Below are 27935 nucleotides of genomic sequence, written 5' to 3'. Positions count from 1 at the left end.
ATGGTGACTGCCATCAAACAGGTCCTGGTTCCTGACCATGTGAAGGCAGTCAAATCACAGATCATCTTCCTTTAATGTAACAAAGGGGAAAAAAAACTGAAGAAAGACAGTTTTTTGTTTAAAGAAAATTTTGACAGAATAGGGAGGGGCTTCCACCACATCTTTGCAAGGGAGGAAATAAACTTCCTCCGATTTCCTTGCTCCTCTGTTGAACTGTAAATAAAGTTCCATGTGTCTGTTAACGTCTCTATCTGGTTTAAGTAGCCAGCTTGGTTCTCGCCATGGAATCTGTTTGCTCTTTGCATGTACTTTGGAATGTCACATGTGGTTTCCAAAGAGCTACATGAAAACAGGGAAGCACCAATGACCTTTGGATACATTTTGAACCTGAGTGGAAAAGACATAAACAGAACCTGTTTCCTGAGGTGAAGGCTACAGGTTATTTTCTCTGCCCTAAGGTGGGGTAAGTTAACCTTCCTAGGCATACCTAACTAAATAGAGGTAAAACTGTAACTAGAATGCTGTTCCTCATTCCAAGTTGGCTGTTTCTCCACATAGAAATTTAGTAATCTGACCAAGGTAGGCCTTTGGTGAAGCCTCTGTGGTAGAGATCCTGATGATTAATTGATTTTAAAGCAATTATTGCAAATGCTGATAACTGTACCCTAAGAGTTGAGGGCGGGAAAGTGTGACATGAAGGATAACACAGAAGAAAATATTCCAAAGTACAACTCCTCTACTGTCTTGACATTAAGGTTGGTAAGAGTTTCAAAGAGACAGAACTTACAACAGACTGGCAAAATTTGTTTGATCCATATTAACACCTGTTATAGACTGAAATGTGCTTCTTCCCCAATTTAAATGTTGAAGTCCTACTCCCCCAACCCGCCAGTACCTTGGAATGTGACTGGATTTTGAAGCAGAGTCTTTAAAAGGACCACTGAAGTTTAATGAGGTTCTAAGGGTGGGCCCTAATGCAATGTGACCTGTGTTCTGTATAACAGGAAGAAGAGACACCAGGCAGGTAGAGGAAAGTCCATGTGAACACACAGCCAGAAGACAGCCAGATAAGTATGCACTGTTTAAGTCACCCAGTCTGTGGTATTTTGTTGTGGCGGCCCTAGCAAACTAATACAATACCTATCCAGTGTCCCTTTCTGAACATTTCTCATTATTTTTATGGATGTGTCATTGTCTTCATTTTGTAAAAATATTCTATATGAAGTCTCTTGTACCAACTGAATAAAGCATAGACACCTTGGCCTGCTGCTTCAGTCTCTGGCTGCCAGCTTCACCAAAACCAACTCAACCAAATCCTTCCTCCAAGAGTGGAGCCTCTCACCACCCGCTTCCCCGTGCCCTCTGGAATTCCGCCAGAAGTGAGTAGATGTCATAAAAACAGGATCCCCAGACCCAAGATGCAGGAAGGTTGTCATTTTTCAAGTTGACAGATGACCTATGAGTAAGTAAACAAATGCCCAAGTCTACTTTGGCCAGAATATCATGCAATCAAGGTAGAAAATTAATGTTGAATTGAAAAATATGAGCAAGGCAGATACTTATTTTCTTAGATTTGAAAAATGATTCTTCTGACTTCTGCTTCTATGTCTGTTACAGCATTTTTATTCATAAGTCCTGGATTGTCCTTGGGTCATTTGCCTGAAGTTACCTTGCTTAATTCTTTACACAGCTCAAATACCAGAGATAACACACCTCCCTCCACTTTGTGAAGGGTCAGCATTACTGAAATTCACTAACTCAGCATTTTATAAATTGCATTTCATGTTTTTTGTGTGTGTGTGTGTGAGTCTGTTGTTTTCTGTGCAGGAAACGAAAAAAGATCTATGGCCAAGAAAATGAAATAATTTCCTTCCTCTCTCCTGCAACCCAGGGTACTTCTGTATTTACTTTGACTTCTTAAGATTTATTGAATATACCATGTGGCTAGCACTCTGCTAAGTGCATTTTATCATTTAATTCTTATGTTGTAATTATGAAGAATGTGCTAATTTATTTTACTTATGAGAAACTTGGGAACAAAAAATTTAAGTGATAGTCCTAATGAATGGTTAATGACTGTGATAGGATTTGAATCTACCTTCCAGAGGCATTTAAACACTGGAAGCATTACCTCTTACTCTTTCATGGTGAACATGTACAGTGAATCTCCAAGAGTAGCATATACAATAGTGTTTCTCAAACCATCCAACACAAAATCTTTTTCTTTCTTGTCGATTGTTTTCCATCAATCATACCCTGGAAAACCTTAATAACTAAAGAAAAATGACCCAAATATTTCAGTTTTAATTAGTGGAAAGGGTCTTTTCACAGAAGTATAATTAAAATGCCACCTGAAACATCAATAATCAATAACAAATCTTCTTAAAGCAAATATTTAATAGTGACTGGGGTCCCCTGGAAGCAGAGCTGAGAAGGGGATTCTTGTGTGTGTGATTCTGGGAAGGTGATGGCAGCAGAGGGGAAGTCATGAAAGCAGGAGAGGGCAGGGAAGAAAGTTGCACAGGGATGAGAGCGGCTGGGAGCATGAATGGCAGAGCTGGCTTTTGTACTTCTCAGCCATCAGTCATTCCTGATCAACACTCCTGGGTGTCAGGTGGGGAGGCAGCTCCTGCTGAATGAAGACAATTCTCTGGAGAAGGAGCCCTCAGCACAACAGCTGGGTGGTGATTGGCGCACCTACTCTGTGGGTGGGTGGAGGGATTTGATTGACCCACTACATCCTCCCCAGGTACTGGTCAGAAACACTCGCTTCCTACGTGAAGTTTACTTCATTTAAGCATATATTCTTCAGGACCTTTGCTGGTCGTTTTCTGGGGAAGTTTACAAGAGAAGATTTGATGGTATGAATTAGTCCGCACTGTTTCAGTTGGGCCTGGTAACTGATGCTCAAGTATTCTCCTCCTCCACTTCTATTACTGTCTCTGTTAGTACTTATGCCTGTCTACTTGGTTTGCCTGGTGAAGTCACCTTAATCTTCATATGTGGGTGCTCTGTGCCACTGGCTACTATGACCTTACCAGGTTGTGGTTGCTATATCTGCCCATCTAAAGCTAAAACTGTTTATGGGAGTCTGCTCCATGAAATCACCTGAGAATCTAATATATTCCTCCCTACCCTGTTATATATATATCAGATCTAACCCTTGTGTGGTCATCAGAGCCAATTGGTCCTAATAATATGCCATGTGGGCTGGGCCATTAACAGAAGTAGCTTGACCTTGCCAGGGACAAGCTGTTGCTTTGCTTTTAGTGATATTCTAAACCACGTTGAATTCTTTGCAGAATTTTTTTGCTGATATTCTGTTAATAAGAACCATTATGGTGAGGGTCTCTGAAGAAGCTTAATTAAGACTCTTTGGTGGAGGAGGGGGCACCACTACAAGAGCAATAGTGATGATGTCCTAAGTGGCTATTCATGTGAAAAGCTCTTGGCTCTGCTGAGCCTCTTTTGCTTCCTGTTGGAATCCTGATCTCTGGTCTCTCTGATTCTGACTCTCCCATTAATTTTTTTTCCCTTACAGTCATCCAGAGTCAGTTTCTGTTTGCAACCAAGAGCTCAGACTAATATATATATTCCTTTATCATCATTAATCGAGCAGTTGGCATGGTAGGTAGTATCAGGCAACAGACACAGAAAAACATAAACCATGGTCCTAGAAATATGAATACCAGGGCAAGACAGAGTAAGCAGAGTGTCAGATGAATGCATGGGACAAGGATTCACATAACCTCACCAGCCAGGGAAGGTCCTCACTCATGGAGAGGAACTTGAACCTAGGTCCAAAGTGGCTGATACCAACAGTTACTGAAAATACCAAACCACGTGGCATCATGTTTGCCCCCTTATCTTTTTTCGGTTAGCTGCAGAGTCCAAGGTCTGCCAACTATGAACAATAAGCTTTTCTCTGTCTGCTCACCTGTGTTTCTTCCTCCTATGTGAAACAATAGTTTTGTTCACCTGTGGTATGGGGAACAAAACCCAGGGCCTTGCGCATACTAGTCACGTGCTCTATCGCTAAGCTGCATCCTCAGCACAAAAAATAATGCAAGGAAGCATATAATCCTTTTCATTATTATTATTTTTGCTTTTTTTTGTGTGTGTGGTGCCAGGGATCAAACCCATGGCTTCATGAATACTAGGCAAACTAGGAAACTGTTTGAGAAGAAAAATAATTGTATCTGTATTTCTATAACCACATTTAGCAGTACAATCAAAATTTTCTTGTTTTATTCTTTTCTAAATAGTATTTTCCTTAAAAGACAAAATAACTTATTTCCAAACCATTCTGAAATTCTGAAATCAATCAATCCTTCCTTCCTTCCTCCTTTTGTTCTTTTTCTTCTTTTACAACAACTTTCATTTTATGAAAGTTAATATAGATTCATTTTAGAGGAACCAGACAGGCAGAAAAATGAGACCAAAAACAACAATCTCAATAGTGGTACACAGGATTTTTGGTTTTTGGTGTATTTCCTTCAAGAATTATTGTCTGTTCATTTAAATTGATGTTAACAAAATTGTGATTAGGAATGGGTAATGTAAGATATTTAGGTGTCATATATATGGCATATGTGTTATATATCCTACTTTACTCACTTCACATTTTCATTCTCCATTTATTAAAAAATTCTGAGAATGGCATATTTATGACTACATGATGTTCCATTATAGGATATAACTCTTTTATCCATTTCTCTGACAACATTTGGATTGTTTCTAAATACAACCATTAAAGTGAAATTGTGTTCCATTTGTTTATAAATCTTTTCTCACTTATCTAACTGCCCTTTAGTGGAACTACTATGTTAAGAAGTCTAAAAAATTAAAGTTTATCAGAAGCATGCTGTCAAGTTGTTTTCAGAATGGCGTTGCTAATTCACACTCTCCCCAGCATTGCCATAAGAATGTCAGTCTCACGATTGGATTTAAAAAAAAAAAAAACTTTACTGATTTTGATAGTTATTATTTCACTGTTGTTTTAAAATATTTTAAGTTAAAAATTCTATTTCTACTTTGATGATCAGAGATGTTGTCATCTGTTATTTCAGATTTACAAATGCATGGTTTAGTGGAAGAAATGTGCAGATGATTTCTAAAATACATTTTTTATCAGAAAGACACCTAGTGTGAATTAACCTATCCTAGGAGAAGAGAAAGACTTTGTTGACTGTAGTTTCTTAGCATGATCCAATAACCCAAATAATAAGAAAAAACTGAATATCTCAATAATGTGCATGTTGTTCATTTACTGTAAAAACAAATTATATGCATTTACTTTCATGTTTTAAACTTCTTGGTATAGGTTTCTTTTCCAAAGTTCAGTAGTTTAATCTGAGTCTAAAGATCATAACAGTCTTTTCTTATCTCCAAAAAGTAATTTCCCAAAGCAATTGAAAACTATAAAACTAGCAATAACTAGATTAGGTCCACTGACAAAATGAGACATTTGGGACTCCTACGTTATGTTTTGTGCAGAAAAGGTTTTCAGAAAGCCCAAAAAGTAGCAACCGAAGTATCATTGACCCAGACAGCATGTGGGGGAAAAATTGCTTTTGGTTTCCTCTTTTTGCAAAGATGTTTGATTCTAAGTTGTCTGGATGTCCTCATAGTGAAAATATTTTGGATGACATTTTTCAAGTCCAATGTAACTATGTTCTTAAGATCACGTATTATAATTTCCAAAGTACAAAGAGGTTTTAAAGCAAGCAACCCTTTAGACACAGGTTTTGTCTACCAGATTACCAGATTTGTGACCCTGCTTATGTTATTAAAAAAAAATTACTTTTTTTTTAGCCCTTGGTACTTTAGAGGGAATAACATCTTTCCTTTATACCCAGTCGATGTTACCTGTGGAAGAGTGGGCTTCAGGACCCCTGACACGGTATATACTCACATACATGTACAAATACAGGCATTCACACATCTACACCATGATCCCTTATCTTCCTCTTACTATATCACCACTCTCCATGGAGAATGGATCCAAGCAAGTTTTATCCTGCTAAGGGTTCTGACCATGCAAAATACTGTTTGATGAAATATAATCTGCAAGTCAAGGCTGAGAAGCTAACTAACAGTCACATGATTTCATGGTATTAATACCAAAGTCAGCTGAACAGAATAATTGAGTTAATAAAAAATCAGGAAGATGCCAAAGAGATGACAGATCAGCACTTTGTAGAGGGAAAGTAGGAAGCATGTATCAAAAGCCAGAAAAACTTTTATCTTCCTTGGCCCAGCAATTTCAACTCCTGGGAATTTATTTTAAGAAAACAATCACAGTTTTACAAAGAGATTTATGTGTAAAGTGTTCATTATGTCATTGTTTATAAAACAAAAAATTGGGAATAACCTAAGAATCCAGTAATAGGAAAATATAAAGTTGAAACACATACAATTGATGACATTAGACAATTTAAACCCATGAAGTAGTAATTTCACATTATAAATTAAATATGTTGGGTATAGTCTATAAACCAGATGCATCAATAAAGAATCATGTAGTTGAAAAATATTAAATGGTGTGAAATAAAACCATAATACACTGGTTAGAGAAAAAAGTCAAAACAATAAAACAATGACTAGAATGAGTCTGTTCAATAACTAGATGGAGATATATCTGTGCATAAACTTGATTGATATGTATTATCTCTGACCTTTAGGCTATGGATTATTTTATATTCATCTTTGAGCCTTGCTTTGTTTTCAAAATAGCTATGGTAATTATATATTGTTTTTTCAATTGTAAAAATACACTGAATATCCCCCGCAACATCCCTCAGTAAAGAGAATTGATAAGAGTGTTCCCCTGCCATTATAGTTCTGGAGAAAAAGCACTTTGCTTCCTGTTGGTGCCTGTCACAATTCTGTCATGGGTCCATTTTGTTCTGCAGTTGGGTGGATCACCAAGGATGAAAAGCATTTTATTGTCCACCCTTAAGTCAAGGTTGACTTTACCTTTAAGAAGTTGACTAGAAGATGTGCCCTCAGGAAAGGCGTTCCTGTGCTTCCCAGATAATTGAAATACCTTTTGCAGAGGAAAACTTTTCAAGAGGACGTTCTTCTTCTTCACCGAAAAGTGTGATTCTCACTGGGGTTGATGAGGGGCACAGGGACAGCACACTTGGCCGAGTAGTGGGGCCATTATGGGAGCAGTGTATGGAGCAGGGCGGTGAAAGCTGAATACAGAGGAGGTGCTGTCCCTGCAGACCTTGTCAAGTTCATGGTAGAGAAATGGAAAAAAACTTAAAAGTAAACAGAATAAAAGCAATAGGGTTTTTAAATGTTTTATCTTATGTTTGAGCAGTAGGTTTTTAATACCTTTTTACCGTGTCCATGAATGGTGAACTGAGAAATTTTTTGTTATTACCCTAAATACCTCAGTACAGATACTGAATTCCATAATCCACTGGAGAGGGTAAACACATGTTGAAACACTACAGCAAATAATTCAAAACATGAATAAATCCAGACTTGTCTCAAACATGTGGCATCTTAAAGTACAAATGTAGTTACTTCATAATTTGGCAAGTTTTTCCTGAAACAAGATAGTGTTTCACAAGGCACCATATGATGAACTGCTGGATCCACCCAGGATTTCAGAATTCCTGACTCAGTGATAATGAAGGGAGTTCTTTCCCAGAAATTTATAAAACAAGAAATTGAAAGAAAAAAAAAAAAAAAACCATAAATGACACTATTGATAAAATAAACAGATTTACTGAATAGTTGATGTGGACGAGTATTTTAATATATGCGAGTATCATTTTAACTACTGATCCCTCTATTCTGTGACTAGTAACAGCACAAATTCCAGATCAGGCTCTGGGCTAGAATCCCAGCACCACTGCTTATTGGCTTTGAGACCTTAGTCTGGCATCCTAACCAACCTCTCTGTGCCTCAGTTTCTCTATGTATAAAATGAGAGTGGTAATAATAACTCCCTTGTAGGAATATTGTGAGAAATAAATGAGTTAAAATACATAAAACAAAGTAGTCCCTGGATATAGTAAGTGATAAGGAAATATTGGCTCTCAGTATCTCAGGGTTTTTTGTTTTTTATTTTTGTCTTCAACATCTGCAGTTTTAAGTATTTTTTCCCCTGATCCATCCTACTGGGAAATACAGGTCATGGACACTCCCCAGGAGGAGGGAGGGTGCTAAACTCCAGAGGCTTCTCTCTCTCACTTTGTAAAACCTGGGAAGGTGGTAAACAGCACGGTTCATGGAGACAGCTTGGCGGCCACGTGCTCAGGTGCCCTCTTTTCTTCACAGCACACTTCTCAGACCCGCTCCAGCCTCCAGTTCCTGGACATAAATGTGCTTCTCTTGGGACAAAAGCTTGCTGCTGCTGCTGTGTGCCTGTCCTGGGTTTCTTTATGCAATGACTCACTTCATATCCACCCCAGTGGCTCTCACAGCTCCACTATTTCCCACACTATGTCAACAAGTCATGACAACCATCCTGTGATCTGAGCCAGGGAAAATCAATTTATGGGGGTGTTTTCCAAGCAGTGTTTTCCTTTTGCCACCAGGAAACCCAAAAGGCCCTCTCTCTGCAGCATTCTCTATCTTCTACTTCCAAATTTTGCAGTCAGATTGAAGAACTTCCTTCCCAGGGGCCACAGCCAGGGTATTACTGGCTTTCAAGGGCATTTGGTGTTATAGGGTAGGGGACTGCTCCCCCTGCAAAATATTGTTGTATTTTATGACTATTGGTAAAATGATGAATATGTCAATAGGACATGATAAAATGTTTTATTCAACCTAAAAACTGAGTTTTGATTCTTTCAATTTTTAAAAGAAATCAAAACATTTTCATGGACCCCTACAAATCCTGTGGGCCCTTGGTGCTGTGCTCTGCCTAAAGGGCAGGTTGGTCCTGGTCACAGTGGCTGCCTGAGGCCAGCACAAAAGAGTCTTGCCATTCACATCAACCCTCTAGAAGTGCCACTGCTGTATTTTGGACCTGAAATGTCCCCCAAAGGACCACGTGTTAAAGGCTTGATCTTCAGCCCATGGTGCTATAAGTGGTGTTGGAATCCTTCAGACATGGGGTCCAATAAGAGGAAAAGTTAAGTCACTGAAGATATGGGTACCCTGGCTCCTTCTTTCCCTCTTTCACTACCTGTCTCGCAAGAGGTGAGCAGCTTTGTTCCATCAAGTACTTCCCACCTGATATGCTTCCTCACAATAGACCTCAAAACAATGGGGCCAGCTTACCCGTGCACTGAAACTTCTGAAACCACGAGTCAAAATACATCTTTCTTCTTCTTAATGTGATTATCTTGGGTATTTTGTTACAGTGACTGAAAGCTGACTAACATAGTTATCAATGTCTACCATGCTTAACTACAAATGCCAGTGCCTTGGATTGTTAGTTGGATTGCATGGAATTAAACTTTGAAGGGTAAAACTACTGAAGTGAAGACAGTAGGCCTTATCCAGTGTCTGGGTACTCTCTAAGGAGTACTTATAAGGTCTCAAGTTTTTCATCTTCTAAGTGCACTGTCCTTTTATATATACAAAGACACCCAATTTTATATTGCTTGGGAGCAGTACTGAATGGTTATGCTATTAATCTCAGAAATAAGCTTTTAATGCTTTATTTTCCTCAGCATTTTTAGTTAGGAGAATTTGAGATCACTTTGTCCAATATTTGTGCTAGAAATGAAACTCCCCATATCTTAAGAATGGTTAAGACAGATAAACTGACTTGCAACAGCATAATGTTGTAATTAATTTTATAATGGCAGAACTTTTAATAAATTACCATTCATGTAAAAAAAAAGAGTGTAGACAATTTGCACATCATCCTAAAGTGTTTAAACTAATTTGCAATTATATGTAAAGAAACTACTGGATCGATTAAAGAGAGGATGGCTATACAGGGGAGTATCATATTATTTTCCACTCTGTGCTTGAAATGTTTCACAATAAAAAATAATGAAAGAATATCGATGGAAATGATATTTACCAAAAAAAAAAAAAAAAGAAATAAGCTTGTAGTTAAAAGTATTCTTTCTACTTCAAAAGATGGTAAGCTAAAAACTGTATTTATTACCCATAAAAATATCTGTAGGAAGAGAATCTCAGCCTGAGGGAAGAGTTAGTGTAAAGGCCCTAAGGAAGATATGTGATTGGAGAGACTGAGGAACAGCAGAGGCCAGAGTAAGGGACAGTGCTGATAAAAGGGGTGGGGTAGCTCTGAAGGCCAAGGAAAAGGCTTTGGGTTTTATTCTAAAGGTGCTAAAAATCCACTGGAAGATTGAGCTCAAGTGAAGGATATGAAGTGGTCAATGTTCTCAGGCTGCTGTGTGAATCACAGACTCTTGGGGAGGAACATGAAACATGGAGGCTAGGCAACCAACTAGCAGGCCATTGCAACCATCCAGGTAAGAGGTGACAGTGGCTCAAATCAGGTGGAAGTGGCCATGAAGCAGGATCCGTTTTGAAGGTAAAGCAGACAAGGTTTCTTCATGGGTATGTTATGGTCTGTGAGAGAAAGAAGTTAAATATTATGAAAAGTTTTTGTTATGAGTAGTTAGGTGAATGATAATGCCATCTATTGAGTTTTGTTGCCAATATTGAATTTTGGGAGTTACAATTTTGGTGAGGGTGGGTTTTGAAGATTTCGGTATTGAACATGTTAGGTTTAAGATGGCTATAATGCATCTAGTAAGTTTTCAGTTAAATTTGTGAGTCTGAAGTAAGAGGTGGAGATAGAGATAAAATTTTGAATTATCAGCTTACAGATTTTAACTTTTCCAGGTGAATGAAGTTGCCTAGAAAGTGCCTGAGAAGAAAGAAGAGGTCAGAGGATGGAGCCTTGGGGTCTTCCACATGGAAAGGTCTAGAAGAGGGGAAAGATCCAGTGATGAATATTGAAAAGAAGAACCAGAGGTGAGAGGACGATCATGTTGTAAAAGTCAAGTGAAGAAAGACTGAAGGCTGGGGATATATAGCTCAGTGGGAAAGTGTTTACCTCTTGGGTATGAAGCCAGCCCTGGGGTCAATCCCAGTACTGGAGGAAAAAAAAAAAAAAAAGACTGGGGTTGAAACTTGGTGAAATTGAGCACTTTGGAACTGCATAAATGTAATAGAAATTGTAGTTAGTGAGAAAGATTGACAGGGTGACTTCTGAACAGAGCATTTCAGGAGAGACCAGGCTGGGTGATATTCAGTGACCCTGGTTCTGCTATTATCCCAATAAGAAACTTGCTTGGTTAGTGGTAACTGTACTCTGCCTGTCTAAAGTGAAGTGCTACCATGTTGTGGGAGCCTCAGTCACTTCAATCAAAAGATATCCTCCCAGCTCTGTCATACGGAAACTCCAACACAACATGTCCTGGATCTAAATTTGGGTTCTGGACATACCCACTACCAGTCATACTGCCTTGCTGCATTGTCTCAGGGATGTGTAATAATGTCTAAGCTTCTCTTACACCCAGCCACATTTCATCTTTCCTGTGATGACAGACTTGTGGACTGGGGAAACTAGTTCAAGGCTGGAGGTGTTGATCAAGTCAGGCCTCTGCCTTTCGAGGAAAGAAATCAACTCAGTAAGAGGAGAATGGAAAACTGCCCAAATTCAAGTTGGCAATTATAAGCAGTTAGTGATCCAGACAAGACTTCCTTCAGTTCAAGTTTAGATGAGAAGAGAATAAAGAGATACAGTAAAAATGTACAATTCTGCTGTGGAGTTTTGTTGTAAAGATCTGAATTTGCAACACATCTTATCTTACACACACACACACACACACACACACACACACACACGTTTCACTACTTGATTGTATTCAACTAATCCATTACTCCCAGATTCTAAACTGAATTATTTTCATATTATTCCTGTAGATAGATCACAGCACTTGCAGCTGTTTAGATAATGCTATGGTTTCAATTTTAAGTGTCTCCCAGAGGCCATGTGTGAAGGTTGGTTGCCAGCCTGTGGTGCTCTTGGGAGGTGGGGTCTAGTAGAAGGAAGTTAGGTCATTGGGGGTGTGTCCTTAAAACAGACATTGGGACCATGCCCTTCTCTCTTTCTTGCTCTTTGCTTTCTGGCTGCCATGAGGCAAGCAGCTTTGTTCCACTGCACACTATCTGCCATGATTTTCTGTTTTGCCACAGGCTCAAAAGCAGCAGAGCCACCTGACCATGGGCTGAAACTTCTGGAACAGTGAGCCAAAATAAATCTTTCTTCTTATAGTGGTTTATATCAGCTGTTTTGTCAAAACAAGGGAAAGCTAACTAGCACAAATAACATCAGCTTGGATTATGGATAGCCCTGCAAGCTTTACCTGTCTCTACAGGAATGGAATTAAGGGATATGAAAAATTTGAAGTTCTGCTGAAATAGAAAAATTATATTACAAAGATTCTTTTATTTGTTCATTTGTTGCTACATTGCATTGGTTGTTTTCCTCTTTGTTATCCCTTCTTCAATTCTTATTTTGCTTATTTCCAGAAAGGATCAGCTTAGACCATGTGCTTGCACACTGTTGGGATCTGCCAGTCACTAGAAAATATGAAAAGGAGGATTGGAAAAATCAGCTGCTTTTTTTGTACTTTTTTTTTTCTGGATTGTTTAGTTTAACTCTCTCCGCCACCTCATCACAGACAAGTTCTTTATTGAATTTTCCTCAACTTGTCTAATTGGAATTTGCCATCATATTAGTTTCTTGCTGGAATTAAGGTTATGCCAGTATTTCAAGTTATTTTATTTCTCTCTTTTAAATGTCTAATTAGATTTTCTGAAATTTCTCACTTTCTCACCCTTCATTATGTTCTTATTTTTTCACATTTTTTTTTTTAATCACACATACCCAGTCTACTGGTCTTAGGATTTTTTTTCCTTTGAAATATATTTATTTGAGTCAGTTAGACCAGTATTTTCCAAAATACCTTCTAAGGAACATTAGTCCCATAAGATGCCCTACCAAAAAGTGTTCCATGGTCAACTAAGTTTAGGAAATACTGCCTACTGTATCCACCACCATCCCTACTATATTAGTCAGCTTTTTTTCATTGCTGTGACCAAGATACCTGGCAAGAACTACTCAGAAGAGGAAAAGTTTATTTTGGCTCATGGTTTCAGAGGTTGTTTGACTGACTTCATTGCTCTGTACCCAAGGTGAGGCAGAATATCATGGCGAAAAGATGTGCTGGAGGAAAGCTGCTCTACTCACGGTATCCAGGAAGTAGAGAGAAGAGAGAAAGAGAGAGAGAGAGAGAAAGAGAGAGAGAGAGAGAGAGAGAGAGAGAGAGAGAGAGAGAGAGAGAGAGAGAGAATTAGAGAGATTGAGAGAGAGAGAAAGAGAGAGAGAGTAAGGGATGAGCCAGGGGAACAAGATACAATCCCTAAAAACAACCCTTAGCAACCCCCCTTTAACCATGTCCCACTGGCCTAGGTTACCACACAGCACAGTAGTCCTTTCTGATTCAGATGGGCTGATTAAGGTTACAGCTCTCTGAGTCTAATCATTTCACCTCTGAACATTTCTGCATTGACACAGGAGTTTTGAGGACCACCTGATATCCAAACCATAATACTTATTATCACCTCTTTGGAATTTATTGCTCACATTATGTTTTAGGAATCCTAAAACTAGGTAGTTTTATTCGACACAGTCTTTTACAGTGGAAATACTTATGATTGAGTCTGAGAATATGTTAAGATAACTGTAATTTACTTTCAGATAACTAGCATACACTCAGTCAATGGTCTTAAAGAAATATGGACAGTTTAGATGGTCAGCTATCATTCTAAACTCTACAAGTGGTTATTTCAAATACTTGTGTTATATGCACTTCAAAAAATTCCCTCCAATTTGCTAAATGGCCCTGAAAATATTTAGGAATATTTTTGGTAAAGTAATAGAATCAATAATAGAAATGAGTTCTCACTAGTAAAATTAAAGGTATTTAGGATATGCAAATGACTAAAATGTAGTATTTTAGAGAGACTCACCATTCTTTGATGAAAAGACTATATGCATCTAGCAAACTCTCTAGTTTTCATTTGTAATGATGGTGCCAAAGTTTTCATCCTTTGTTAGTAATGCATTTGGACACTGAATTTTTATGCCCTGCATTAGGATTTCTGGTTGCCCCATGCTATCTGTAGGAGCAAGGTGAACGTTGCATCCACCTTGTGAGTCTTTCACAAGATAGTTCCAAGACAGAAAGCTTGGACTTCATCAATCTTTCCAAAATAGAATATATGAATCATTATGTGCATGTCAATGAATATTTGTTTAACACATGTCTGCATGTATAAAAATTTGGTCTGCAACTTACTTTTATTATAACCTGGTAGCAAATGGGGAGCAGGTGAACCTCACTTAAATCAAACTGTTTCAGTAACTATCACTATCTACTTTTTAAAAAACCTGTAAAAGTCAGGCATTCTCTAAGTTTTGTTTGCAACAAAATCATACTTTAAAACATAAGACATGGTGGATCAAAGAGTATAAGATATGTAAGTAGAAGGAAATATTTGAGAAAGGAATTCCACATAATGTTAAGGAAAGGGACTTTTCCTGAGTAGACAGACAGTCATGTCTTGCTCCTCTCCTTTTATTACCTCAGGCAGGGGAACAGAGTTAGAGAAAATGAACCTGTTGAGAACTTGTCTAGTACACTTGCCTGGAAATTAGTCATGGATCTCTACAACCCCTACAGACCTTCTCAACTCTACAACAAAATTATAAAAGAGAAAACAGCCAGCCATTGTCATGTTAATGCACCTAAAATTCAGAGTTCAGGGGATCTAAACAAAAGATGGAAAATTTCAAAATTTTAGTGGGTATTTTGAACTGACAAACATTAAAAAAAAAAAAAAATAGAAATCAGGTTCCCAGATAGGATTTATGACTAGAGGTCTCTTCTTACAACCTCGCTTCCAGACTGCAATAAGGCCAAGGGTCAGGAAAAATTCTGCAACACAAACAAACATTTATGGGCAATGGTCATACAATCTGCTTATGTTAGCTTGATGAAATCCAAATTCTGTTTCATCACATGCCCAATCCATATCTTCCACAGAAATTTCACTTCAGGTAAATGTAATAAAATTCTAGCGGTAGGATTCAGCTGGATTCCTAGAGTCAGTTAGCAACAATCCTTGGGGCAACTCCAAAACAAAGGATACTTTGGGATTCCGAACCTGAGGGGCCATTACAAGGGGTGGGGACTACTGGGCTTACAGAATACTACACCAGGCTGACATAAAATCCCCAGAGAGCATCTTGACTACCACTTGTCCCACCAAAGAAAAAATCACTTCTGAATGTTAGGTGAATTAACTAGGTCTTTTATTGATGAGAGAAAGTGAGAGAGTTCAGAAGCATTTGTAGTAGGTCTTATAAAAGTTAGGACAAATTCCTAGAGCATATTCTCAATTGAGATTGAACGGAGATTGACATGAATTCACATAATTTCCTACTACAATCATAATGAAGTAACTGGTACTGGACTAGTTCCCCCACTGTAAACAGCTGGGTGTATGTGTGAAAGAACTCTTCTGATGTTAAACAGTCAGTTGCTATGGTCCCTGAAACTAAGAAATCAAGCCAGGCAACCCCCCAATTTTCTGCTTATAGGCTTATTTCTGACTTTGATACATGGAGAGGGAACCCAAACAGAGCATGACCATCTCATTGAGCTGAGTACCAGAGAGACACGAGCTACACAGAGAAATCTACACCATCAGCCCTTGAATCTTTGCATACTGCTTTATTCATTCCCTGGCTCTGACTTCGTTGAGTTAAAATAAGAGTTACTGGGGCAAGAAAATCTGTGAACTGAAGTTGGAAGATTTTCCAATTCCATCTACTTAGAGTGCAAGACCTCTCTGTATACTCAGGGTAGAGTGGAGACTCCAGAAAGAAAATCTTTTAGGAGTATGGTTAATCTATCTCTAGAGCTAAATGCAACTCAAGAACACCAACATCAAAACGAATCTTAAAAGCAACCTTAGAAAGATCATGCCAATCTGCAAGAATAATAACTACCACCAGAACAAAATAACACTCTCAAAGGAAGAAAGAAAATCCAGCTACTCAACACATAGCACTGACAATAATATCTTTATATCATCAATGATTTACTGGGTATTCTAAAAGGGAAGTACAAGTCACATAGCAGAAAGATCTATCATTAAACAAAGACCCAGAAATAACAGTGATATGAAATTAATAGACAAGGATTTTTAAACAGGCATTATGAATACACTTAATTAAAAACATATAAACACTTGTCAAATTAGCAATAAGTGCTTATCTCTAATTTTCTAAAGGATTTTTCCAATTCAATTACCATTTACTGAGTATGCTTAAATTGATAAGAAACATATTTAAGCACTAAGTGGTATACCAAATGCATGGTCATAATCTCTTGGGGAATATACAACAAGTTCACTTAGAAGTAAGGTTTTCATAGTCTAGGCAGCTGTAAGAATCCCACCTGAATATCATCATTCTCCAACCCTCTCTTTTTGCCTCATTACCTAACAAATCTATAAGACTGTAAAGTTTCCTCAGGGGCAGGTGAACAAACTTTTGTAGGGTATTCCCTGAGTTTTGTGTCATGGGGAATGTATAGAAGGAAACCACTGATCAACCTTATTTAGGAACTTTGACCCTTGGCATCTTGGAAAGAGCACTGTCTTGGGGCACAGTGCAGGTGCCAGTTAGAGCACAGCAGTGATGTGGTGTGCACGTGGGAATGTGGCTGCCAGTCAGCAGTCACTAACAACATGCCTGCTGTGCATGTAACCTGGAGCCAGGGCACCGATGAACGTAGAAACATACATAGGCATGGATAAGCAAACATAAATACTTATAATTAGAATTTAATTGAAAGAAATGCTTTAGACAGAGGCTATGTTTTAGAATGGTGTTATGGGTTAGATAGAAGGTGTCCCCCAAGAGCTCATGGGTGAGAGTATAAGAATTTTCAGAGGTTAAAGGATTGGTTTATGAGAGGTGTAATTTAATCGGTGGATTATTTCAGTGAAATGAATTACCAGGATGTAGGCAGGTAGGGTGTGACTGGAGGAAGTGGGTCACTGGACGCGTGTCTTTGGGGATTATGTTTTGTCACTGGGGAGTTGAGCTCTCTGCTTCCTGGTTGCCTTGTCCTGAGTTGCTTCTTCTGCCATGCCCTTCTGCCACGATGTCTGTCCCACCTCAGGTCCAGTCAGCCAACTGTGGATTGAATCTCTGAAACCATGCTTCAAAATGAACTTTTCCTTCTCTCTGTGGTTCTTGGCAGGTCTCTTGGTCACAGCAACAATAAGTTGACTAAAACAAATGGCAACAATTAATTTCAGTTAAAGTGATAGGGTAACACCTAGAAGTGGCATATAAAGGAAGAGAGAAGTGTTCAGTATTTTTTCCAACCTGATTGCTAAAGAGACTTGGGGTTTTTAGTCCATGGGCTCCTCTGTTCCTTCTCTACTCCTTGATAGTTCTGTTTCTTTCATTCTGAAAACTCCCAGGTTTTTTCCTGTGACAATTTTTATATCATCGTCCCCAGAACAAATGGATGAGTCCATCTTTTGATCTCCTGGGCACTGTAAGCCTCTCCTTTGTTCTCACCACAAGCCACCTCACACCAACAGTAACTTTTCCTTCATCCACATCAGAAGGCAGTCTTTACCAGTACAGAGTAGAAAAATTAGACTATTATCACACATCATAAGGATTAGTACACGTTTCCTATATTTGCATATTCACATATATGAATATGCTAGAATCTAATAGAAAATGGATTTCTAACTATAGGTTATGGTCAAAAATATTTTGAATGTCACTGATGCTGTGGAAAGAGTGTTGGGAGGTGCAAGAATCTGGGAGATATGGTCTCTACTCCCAATTCTGTCGCAGACTGTGACCCCTAGGCAAGTCCCCCTGCAGTGAACAATGGTGGGGGTGGGTGGAAGCAATTGAAGAAGTAGAAAGAGACTGAATTTCAAGGACCCCATATTTTGGGAGAAATGTTGTAGTAATACTAATGCCACTAGCTCTTGAGGGCCTTCTGTGCCCAGAGCACTGGGTTTGATTCTTAGCATAGGAGAGTATCACTCTTGTGTAACAGAGGACTTTTGCTAGATCTCATGATGGTTAGGACTGAAAAATTGGATGTAGGATCAGTCAGAACTGAATTCTGCACAATAGACGGGAGGAGAGACAACAGTGAACAGGAATTCAGGAGAAAGAGAAAGAGTGGCCTGTAGGCCTGGTTTCATTTGAGGAAAGAATCCGTGGGAGATGTCTTTGGTGGCAATGACAGCCAAAGAAGGAACATTAGCAAATAGAAATAATAGAGTTTCTTTTTTAATTCAAGGAAGGGGAGATTGTGCAATGCAAACTCATCTTCATTTCCCTTCTGACAGCTTCGGAAAGTATAGAATGCCTTTGTGCAAGTGAATCCCCTTTTGCAACTTTAAAACGTCAAGAGACGTCGGACTTTGCTCAGCAAGAAACAGAAGCGGCCTTGACAGGCACAGGGGCCTGAAGGTGGCGGGGGAGGTAGCTGAGAACCACATGTACCCCAACAATCCTAAGAGATAGCTGATAACTGCACCAACTAAAAGGGAGGTGACTATCTCCTGTCCCCAGGCTTTACTCACTGACTTTTTTCAAAGATGCAGTCTTCCATTCCTTCCAATAGGTTTACAGTTTGTTTTGAAATGGGAATCTCTTTTGGGGAGGACGGGTTCAGAGTAGGAAGTTTTATTCTTCGTTAAATTCTCCTTTTCTGAAAAAATAAAACACCCCATGCGAGTGTTTAGAACTTAACAAACTGCACACATTCCCGATACTTTATTATTTCCCTAGGTAACTGTAAAAGAATTGTTCTTGCCATGGTAACCACAGTGCTGGCTCTGGAAAATGCCATTTCAGATTGTGCTTTGGTATATTGCACATCATCACAGAGATAGGATATTTCTATGAAAATTTTTTAAAAAAATTTAAAAGTAATCATTTTTTTGTATACGTTATTCAATTCCTATCGCTCAATGCACCAACATTCTTAAATGACATTCTTAAATGAAAATCATGCTTTCCCAGTTGAATGAATTAATTCTTAAACCAGGGTTCCCAAAAGATTGAGGAAATGTGAATTGGTCTTCTTGTCCAGTTCTGGGAGACAGTTTTTCTGTGCTTGCAAAATCCAGGAGGCTGCTTTTGAGCCAAGAACTCTCCACCCAAGAGAGCATGAAAGCAGACTGCTGGGCAGGAGTGGGGTGCAGCAAATGGACACAATAGTTTTTACAAACTGGGGTGAAATTTTTCTTCTTCATGTTTTGGGGTGAAATTTTTCTTCTTCATGTTTTGGCTGTCTCTCTCTCTCTCTCTCTCTCTCTCTCTCTCTCTCTCTCTCTCTCTCTCTCTCTCTCTCTCTCTCTCTTTCTCCTTTGTTTATTGCTTTCCAGGCCATTTTAAATCACTGCTTGAGGTTCTGTCAATTTTCTTGTTCACACTCCTCTCTCGCTTTTGTTGGGGTCTACAACCTCCACTCAGATGGGGAATTTTGGCATGGATGGATCCATTCAAATCCAGTGGATGAGTTTGAACATGCACCTGCACTGTGGAAGCCTCCACAGAAACTGAAGCTGAGTTTCAGACAGATCCTCCAAATTGTGTTTCCTAGGGCTGCCACAGGGATAAAGCCAGGTAACAGACACACAAAGCGGCAGGCAGGAGAAGATGGACTGACAGGAAGATGGACTGAAGGATTCTCTGTGATGTTTTCTTTGGTACATATGAAGAAAGCAGTTAGGGATGTTATTATTTATGGGTTGGATTATGTCCCTCTGAAGGCATATGTAAAACTTCTAACCTCCACTACTTCAGAATGTGATGTAATCTGGAGAGTCTTAAGAGGTAATTAAGTTAAAATGAGATCATTAGGATGGGCTCCAACCCTCTAAGACTGATCCTGGGGAAATTGGGACATAGATAATAAGCACATACAGTACCACGTAAAGATGAAATCGTAAATTAGGGTAATGTTTCTAATTTAGAAATGCCAAAGATTGTCAATAAGCCCCCAGAAACTATTTTTATGACAAGGATACAATTTTCAGAATACAGAAGGCACTCAAACAACTCAATAGTAAAAACATCAGACAAAAAACAAAAGAAAGGATTTTAAAATAAATACAAATGGTAAATGAAAAAAATGAATAAGAAAAGGTGTTCAACATCATTAGTCATCAGGCAAATACAAATCAAAATCACAATGACAGATCATTTCACCCCAGTTAGAATGATGATTATCAATAAGACAAAAAATGAAAGCTGACAAGAAAACTGAAAGAGGAACTCTCATACACTGTTAGTGGGAATGCAAATTAGTAGCCAATTTGGAAATTAGTATGGAGATTCCTCAAAAATTTCTATGGTATTCTAGAAATAGAATTACCATATGAATAAGCAATTCCTTTACTGGGTTGACATCAAGCGAGTTGAAATTAGTATGTCAAAGAGACATTGTCACTATCATGTTTATTATAGCATTATTCACAATGGCCAAGATATGGAGTCCACCTAGGTGTCTATCAGTACATGAATGGATAAAGAAAATGCAGCATGTACACACAATGGAATATGATTCAGTCTTAAAAAGAAGGAAATCCTGTCACATGCTACCACATGGATGAAACTTGGGGACATTGTGCTTGATGAAATAATCCAATCACAAAAAGACTAAAGCCATATGATTCTAATTATATGTGGTATCTAAAGTAATCAGATTTATAGAGACAGAAAGAAAACAGTAGTTACCATGGGCTTGAAGGAAAGGGAAATGGAAAGTTGTCTAATGGGTCTCAAGTTTCATTTTCGTAAGACGAGTAGGTTCTGAAGGTTAGTTGCACACAATGGAATATAGTTAACACTATTGAACCATACATGTAAAAATGGTCAAGATGTTAAATTTTATATTACGTTACCACAATTTTTTAAAAAAGGTATTAGCTATGTATATTTTTTTAAAGTTTATAATCAACTGTTTTGGAAGAGAAAATAGAAATTTAGGAGTTTTATTCGTATTTTTTATTTAAAAGATTTCAATTACAGTTAAGCTGATTTGGAAGCCTGGATTTCCATATTGAAGGCGTTTAAGCTATTGAAGGTTTTGCTAATGAGTAAGTCTTCATGTTATTACATGCTTTTCATAGGAGATGATTTGTACTTTTACTTCTTGTTGACAATGAAATTAAAGAGTCAGTTTTGGCAGTTGGTAAATCATCTGAGTTATATGAGAGAAAATAAACTAAGATATTTCAAGATTAAAGGCTAATAAATGAGGAGAAATGTCTTGGCTTTATTAATAATAAAACTTAAAAGGTTAATTTATAGTAACCACTTTATTCTGGGTTATATGTATATTATTTCCTCCTTTCTCTAAAGAGAGTTCACTCCTTTATCCATCATTATTTTATCTGCCAAGAATACAAGTACAGAAATGTTTTTTGTAGGCATCCAATTAGTCTCAGAGGTGCTTGTTAATATTAATATAAAGCAGATTCTTCTCTGTTGCTCTTTATCAGTGAAAGAGCAGGGATGCCAGTCATAGACTGAGAGTTGGGGAGGTAAACTGGATAGGAAAACTTTAAACATTTAAATGTTTCTAAACAATCTGCTTGTTTATACCCTAAAAGAATTTTAAAAACCAACATATTCCTTCACATGTTTTAATTGATATCTAAAATACTTCCTGACAAGTTTAAATAGTTGTAAAGTTGGTAAATATTAATGGTAGGTGAATACAGCAGGTTGTAAATATTAACATTTTTAAATAAATTTGCTTTATCAGTCTTAAAACTTTAATGTTAATTGTCTCCAAAAAGTATGAGTTAGGGAAAGGAGAGAGAGAGAGAGAGAGAGAGAGAGAGAGAGAGAGAAACTCAAGTGCTATGCTTGTGTCAATTTATCACCCTCTCTTTGGTTTCCCAAGACCAAGAAAATTCTACCTGCCTTGAGAGCTTCTTGTCTGCATTCTTTCTTATTAATTTGCAACTTAAATCAACTACTTACCAATGTTCTAATTCTCTTTGGTTTCAGAACTGTGTAACACATTAACTAAAGAAAATGATCACCCAAAGGAAACAAATAAACTTTTTTACACATTTTGATAAGGGATATTCAAAAGTTAATTATCTAGATCTGAAACATGCTTTTAATGCCATCAAGGTCAAGGCCAGCTTGGGCAACTTAGTCCCTATCTCAAATTAAAGGAATTAAAAGAACTGGCATTTAGCTCAGTGTTCAAGTACCGTGGGTTCAATTCCCAATAGCAGGGGAAAAAGTGAAGTTGCAATTAGAAAACTGACACAGAAATGGACTTATTTGTCTCTCTCAGGGGGTTTTTCGAGTAATATATTTCCAGTGGAATGAATCATAGTTGTTTTTATGGTCACGGGTCAAAGCGAAGGTTACGCTGGGTAAAAGAAATGTTGCTTTGCATTCTACCAGGCTGATTGGCGAGAATGCCCCTGAATTCAGATTAGAGAAATGTTTATTGCTAGTGCCTACAACACTGAAATATGACTTTGTTTTGTAGTTATACTCAGGTCACCTTTCATGCTACTGGAAACTTTCTTTTCAATACAAGTGATAGGAGAACATAGTAATTTAATTGATATTAAATAAAAGCTATTATTATCTTTTACATGGTCAGGTTTTGATCTGAGTGGAATCTATGAGAAATGTCAATGAAACTATACATAAATTTAAATGTGAATGAGTTTTTCCAACAGAAAACACAAGGTCATTGCTAAAGTGAAGAAAAAACAATAAAATGGTAACCTGAAAGCACGTAGCAGCTTCATGTCTGGCTTGATTTATGTGATCTTAGAGATAATTATATCTAAAGTGGAAATAATAATAAATACTTGTCTTACCCTCTTAATGGGGACTCACAGGGAATATTAATGAGGGGCACTTCCATAATAACTTACCTTCCTTTTCACATTAACCTTGCTAAACATTATGCTAAGTGCATTGTATTTTGTTTCTATTCTTCTGGACTATTCTGTCACCTAGGTATCGTTCTCTCTTTTATAGAAGGAAAACTTGAAACTCGGAGACTGTAAGCAGTTTATCCAAGGTGAAAAACTGAGAGGAATGAACTGAGATCAAAAAACTGGGGAAAAAAGTGGAAGTTTTCTTCATCAGACATTCTACTGAGTTTTTAATTGTTCTTACCTTTATGTGATAATTTTACTTGACAAAATCCAGATGAAAAATGAGAGGCTTACCTTTTCACCCTAAATCATTTTTCCCCTGTGAAGAGTAAAAGTAGAATCATGTTAAAAACAAGAATAACAATTCTTTGCATTTGTTTAAATGTTTTTCCTGTTTGCATAATACTTTCTCATATATGATGTTTTCTGGAATACTTCGTTTTTCCCTTTACCTCCCTAGCAAATGTGAATTAGTGGTCTTTTTTTGCAAGCCCCGAGAGAAAATGGAAGCATAAAGAAAAAGCATACCGAAATGAACTTCTACTACAGCTTAGGCAATCAGCTAAAGTTAACATCATTAATCAAGAGAAAAATCAGCATCATGTGCCTTTGAGCATGACACACTGAGCAGAACACACAACGCTTGAGCAATAATATTCCTGCCAAAGATGCGTAACATTAGTTTAATGGTGAGACATAAAAAAATTCCAGATTGAGGGGCACTCTACAGGATAACCAGTTTGTACTCTTCAAAAATGTCAATGTGATGAGAAAGAAAACCTAACTATTCAATAATAATGAAGATAAAAAAAACAAGACAACTAAAAACAATTCAGATCCATTTTCTTTGGTTATAAAGTATACATTAGAATAATTGGCCATATCTGAATACAGTCAGCTTCCAAATCTCCAAATTTCTGTGTATGGATTGCACTTAAGCCATTATTTACTCCATCATCAGTAACTAAATGAATGATATATATATATATATATATATATATATATATATATATAATTTTTTTTTTTTTTTTTTGGTGGTACTGGGGATCGAACTCAGGGCCTTGTGCTTAGGAGGCAAGCACTCTACCAGCTGAGCTATCTCCCCAGCCCCAAAATGAATGATATATGTAAAATTCAAAAGCATGAGCTGGGCATACTATAAGGCCTAACCCCCCACAAGCAGCTGCAAAAGCGCCCCCTCCCATCCACCCAACCACACCTCCGCAATATGGCGCATATCCTGCTTCTCTTCCGGAGTGTCAGTTGCCCGCAGGTGCGGCCTGCACCCAATCACTCTCCACCACCCTGCCTCAATCCCCTAGCGACAAAGCTTGCCCAACCACCTACCGCCCCATCCCATATCCTGGCCTATGAGACTTCTCTCCACTCTATAAAAGTGTGCACATTCTCTGAATAAAGCGGAACTTCTCTGGTGGATGGACAGTTGGTGTCGCCTCATTCTTTCACATACCAATTCTGCCTTTTATTATTCAATAATATTAAAACATAGTAATATTATATCTAAGCTCCTTTGGGTAAGAAATTTTAAAAATTTTGGAGGTTATTCAAGATGGCAGATTAGAGGAAGGCCACATTTCCATTGGCTCCATGACTTGGGATTCAAGCAACATGGGTCCTGTTTCTCAGCAAAGGGGGTGAAAGAGGGAATTCACTGAAATTCAATGTGGGACCGTCAGAAACGCTTAGTGACCCAGAAATTTGCATGCATTGAACAAAGGAAAAGAAAGAACACATTGAAGCTTAACCAGTGGCAGCAGCACCGGTTCACCACATTGGGGAGAGACAACACACAGAGAAACACGGTGGAAAACACCTATTGAACAGAAAAGCACTCTAAACTTAGCTGAACCAGAGGCTGCACAGTGAGCAAGTGTTTGTAAAACACTGCTTCTCAACTGGCAAGTGGAGTGCTTAGGCAGGAGCCACCTAAAGAGGCAACGTATTGCAACCTGCTCCTGCAGGAACCCAGGAGAGCATAGCAAATTTTGCCATACTGTCCCAGCACCTACAGTGTGGCCTAGAATGCACATAGCAGAACATGATTGAAATAGGCACAGAGAAGACTGTATAAAGTGGATTCAAATCAGAGATATGAAGGTAGATGTAATTCACTTTCCCTTTGGATGCTGTGGTTCACATGACTAGCTGAAAAGGCGATCTGAAAGATGAACAGGTGGGCATGATTAAACTCAGGGATTGGACATGGGGACTGAGCCAGGGAAGGTCACATTCATGGGTGGTGGAGTGTGCAAGACCTGTGGAGGGGTGGCTCTCCCACCTGATGAGTAGAATTCTGGGGAGGCTGCCAGATCCAGACACCCAGCAGAGGTTAGCATTTATCAAGCCCTAAGTGTGTGTTGATCTAAACTTGCCAGAAAGATAGACCCAACAAAGTCTCAAAGTCTTGATTAGAGGTAAGCTGCAGTCATTGAAGTTTCCCATTTAGCAACCCCACCCTGGGAGTGTACCCATCAGGACAAAACTCCAATCAACAGTACTTCCTGTTCCATCAGGACAAAACTCCAATCAACAGTACTTCCTGTTCCATAGTACCTTATACTGGTAAGGGAAGCTGAGACCTATTCCAGCCAGCTTTAAATTTAGGCTTTGGGCTGGGGTTGTGGCTCAGTGGTAAAGTGATTTCCTTGAATGTGTGAGGCACTGGGTTCAATCCTCAGCACCACATAAATAAATAAAATAAAGGTATTGAGTCCATCTACAAGTAACAACAAAAAATTAAAAAAAAAAAAAAATTAGGCCTCTCCAGGTGATAACTTGGGGAGCAACACAAAAAGTGGAAGGATTTAACAACCCTCAATCCTTCCTGACTTCTTTTTTCCCATTTATTTATTATTTATTTATTTAGGGGTGTTCTTGCAGCACTGATTGGTTTATGGATACATATACATATGCATTTTTCTTCTTATTTTATCCTTTGTTTGCTTTGTTTTGTCTTTTGAGGTTTAGGGTTTGTTTGTTTATTTTGGGATTTTTTGTTTGTTTTGCTTTTGTTTCTCTTCCTCTCCTTTTTTTTCCCTCTAATAGCCAAATTCCCTTGTTTTCTCTTTCTATTCATGTTTTTAAATTTATTTTTTCTCCCCCTTCTTTGTTTCCCCTCTCTTTTTTTTATAGTTATCACTTGCTTTATCTCTTCTGCTTTCTCTCTCTTCATGTTCAGAATATTCTAAACTTTCTTTTACCTTCTAATCACATTTTCTTTTCTCAATAAATGTGTTTTTGGCCTCTTTTAGAACAATTTGGTTTATAAATTTTCTGCTCCCACCATTCACGTTGTATAGTTGATACCTGCTGTTTAATGTCAGATCTAGTTTACAGCTCTCTATTGTTATTGCTATTGGAAATTGCTGGCCCTACCATTCCTGTTTTTGAGGTATTTAGTGTTGTAAATGTCATAGTGGGCAATGGGTATTTATTTTAATGCTATTTATTGTTCACTGCTGTTGTTGCTATTGTTTTCTTCCTTCTTTTCTGTGATGTGCTTGGAATCTTTTGGGACAACACAAGTTCACAGGAGAGATAGAGACTCTGCTACTGAGATGCACTCAAAACCCAGCCAAGAGACAGCATACTTTGCTCCACACACAAGCTAACCAAGCTCAAACTTCAATGATACTTTAATACAAAGAATAGAGGAGACAAAAACCCCAAACAAATGACCAAGCCCCAAATAGTATGGCTGGCAGGAGATCCTGAGGTCATTCATAGACATCCACTTCTACAACAAAAACAGAGAATTAACACAAAGACTATGAACTCCACACCATGAAACCTCTCAGTTTAGACCACTCCCATAGTCCTTTAAATTATATAAAGTTAAATGAAGAAGAGTAATCATGGAGTTTGCACCCCGTAAGCCCTACAGTATACAACATAATTGCCAAATCTATATAAAAAAGACTCCATTCTTGTGAGATCTACAGGGAAAGTGGAATCCTCAAGTTCTGACAATTCACGCTGTGTCAAAATACACTAATTGTCACCACCAAAGAACTAGCAGGGAAACTATACTACAAAATCTGCTTAGAAATATATTGAAAAATTCACAACAACCTGATATCTCAGAACACTTTGCCAAGAGAAGGTTGTGCCCTTTAAAAGTCCACACATGAGTGGAAGATAAGTCCATCCCAAAGGATGCACAAAACCCAACAAAGGAATGCAAGAGATATGAAAAACCTAGATAAATGACACTTCCTAAATTTCAAAGTTCACCAGCAACTGACACCAGAAATATTGAAATGAATGAACTACTGAGCAAAGAATTTGAAAAATGATCATAAAAATAATCAATGAATTCCAAGTGAACACAGAGAAACAACTGAATGAATTAAGAAAGTCAGTACAAGATATGAATGAAAAACTAAATAAGGAGATAGAGATAATGAAAAAGAGTCACATAAATCTTGGAAATGAAAAACATAATAAATTAAATAAAATGTTCAGCCCAAAGCCTCTCTAATAGAATAGACCAAGAAGAAGACAGAATCTCAGACCTGTAAGACAAAGTGGCCAGCCTTGACTATTCAGACACTATTAAAGAAAAGAAAATAAGTAGTCATGACCATAATATAAAAGAACTGGGACACAAAGAGATCAAACTTAAGAATCAATGGAATTGAAGAAGTTGTGAAATGCAGGCAAATGGCATGGATAACCTCTTCAGGAAAATAATAGCAGAAAATTTCCCAAATCTTGGGAATGAGATGGACACCCAAATACAGGAGGCCTTCAGAAGCTCAAATAGACAAGATCAAGAAAGAACCTCTTCACAACACATTATAACTAAGATGCCTAACATACAGAATAAGGATGGAATTTTAAAAGCCCCTGGGGAAAACATCAGGTCACACTTAGAGGCAAGGCAATCAGAATTATTCTGATTTCTCAGCACAAAT

General features: G+C 38.0%; 3 long non-coding RNA genes across 8 annotated transcripts in view; 1 reads left to right on the top strand and 2 right to left on the bottom strand.

Annotated features, from left to right (window-relative positions):
• Positions 1-18553, top strand: part of LOC306670511 — a 36589-nt gene extending 18036 nt beyond the window's left edge. For 2 of the 6 annotated variants that reach the window (XR_013766417.1, XR_013766418.1), the window contains 3 exons: positions 1005-1462; positions 10792-10923; positions 18418-18553. This is a non-coding gene — a long non-coding RNA (uncharacterized lncRNA). Of the gene's footprint in view, positions 1-230; positions 464-548; positions 760-1004; positions 1463-1827; positions 1893-10791; positions 10924-18417 lie in introns of those variants that run through there. The other 4 variants (XR_013766416.1, XR_013766419.1, XR_013766420.1 and 1 more) reach the window with 4 other exon arrangements.
• The window catches only part of LOC306670514, a 1027288-nt gene that overhangs the window by 30838 nt on the left and 968515 nt on the right, over positions 1-27935 (bottom strand). The gene's annotated exons all lie outside the window — the stretch shown is intronic.
• The window catches only part of LOC306670518, a 32936-nt gene continuing 23661 nt past the window's right edge, over positions 18661-27935 (bottom strand). The window contains exons 2-3 of the long non-coding RNA XR_013766429.1: positions 23293-23317; positions 18661-18782 (exon numbers count right to left, since the gene is read on the bottom strand). This is a non-coding gene — a long non-coding RNA (uncharacterized lncRNA). The remainder of the gene's footprint in view (positions 18783-23292; positions 23318-27935) is intronic.

The sequence above is a fragment of the Sciurus vulgaris genome (genome assembly GCF_902686455.1).
Source record: "Sciurus vulgaris genome assembly, chromosome: 10".
NCBI lineage: Eukaryota > Metazoa > Chordata > Mammalia > Rodentia > Sciuridae > Sciurus > Sciurus vulgaris.
This window is presented reverse-complemented; position numbering and strand designations above follow the sequence as displayed.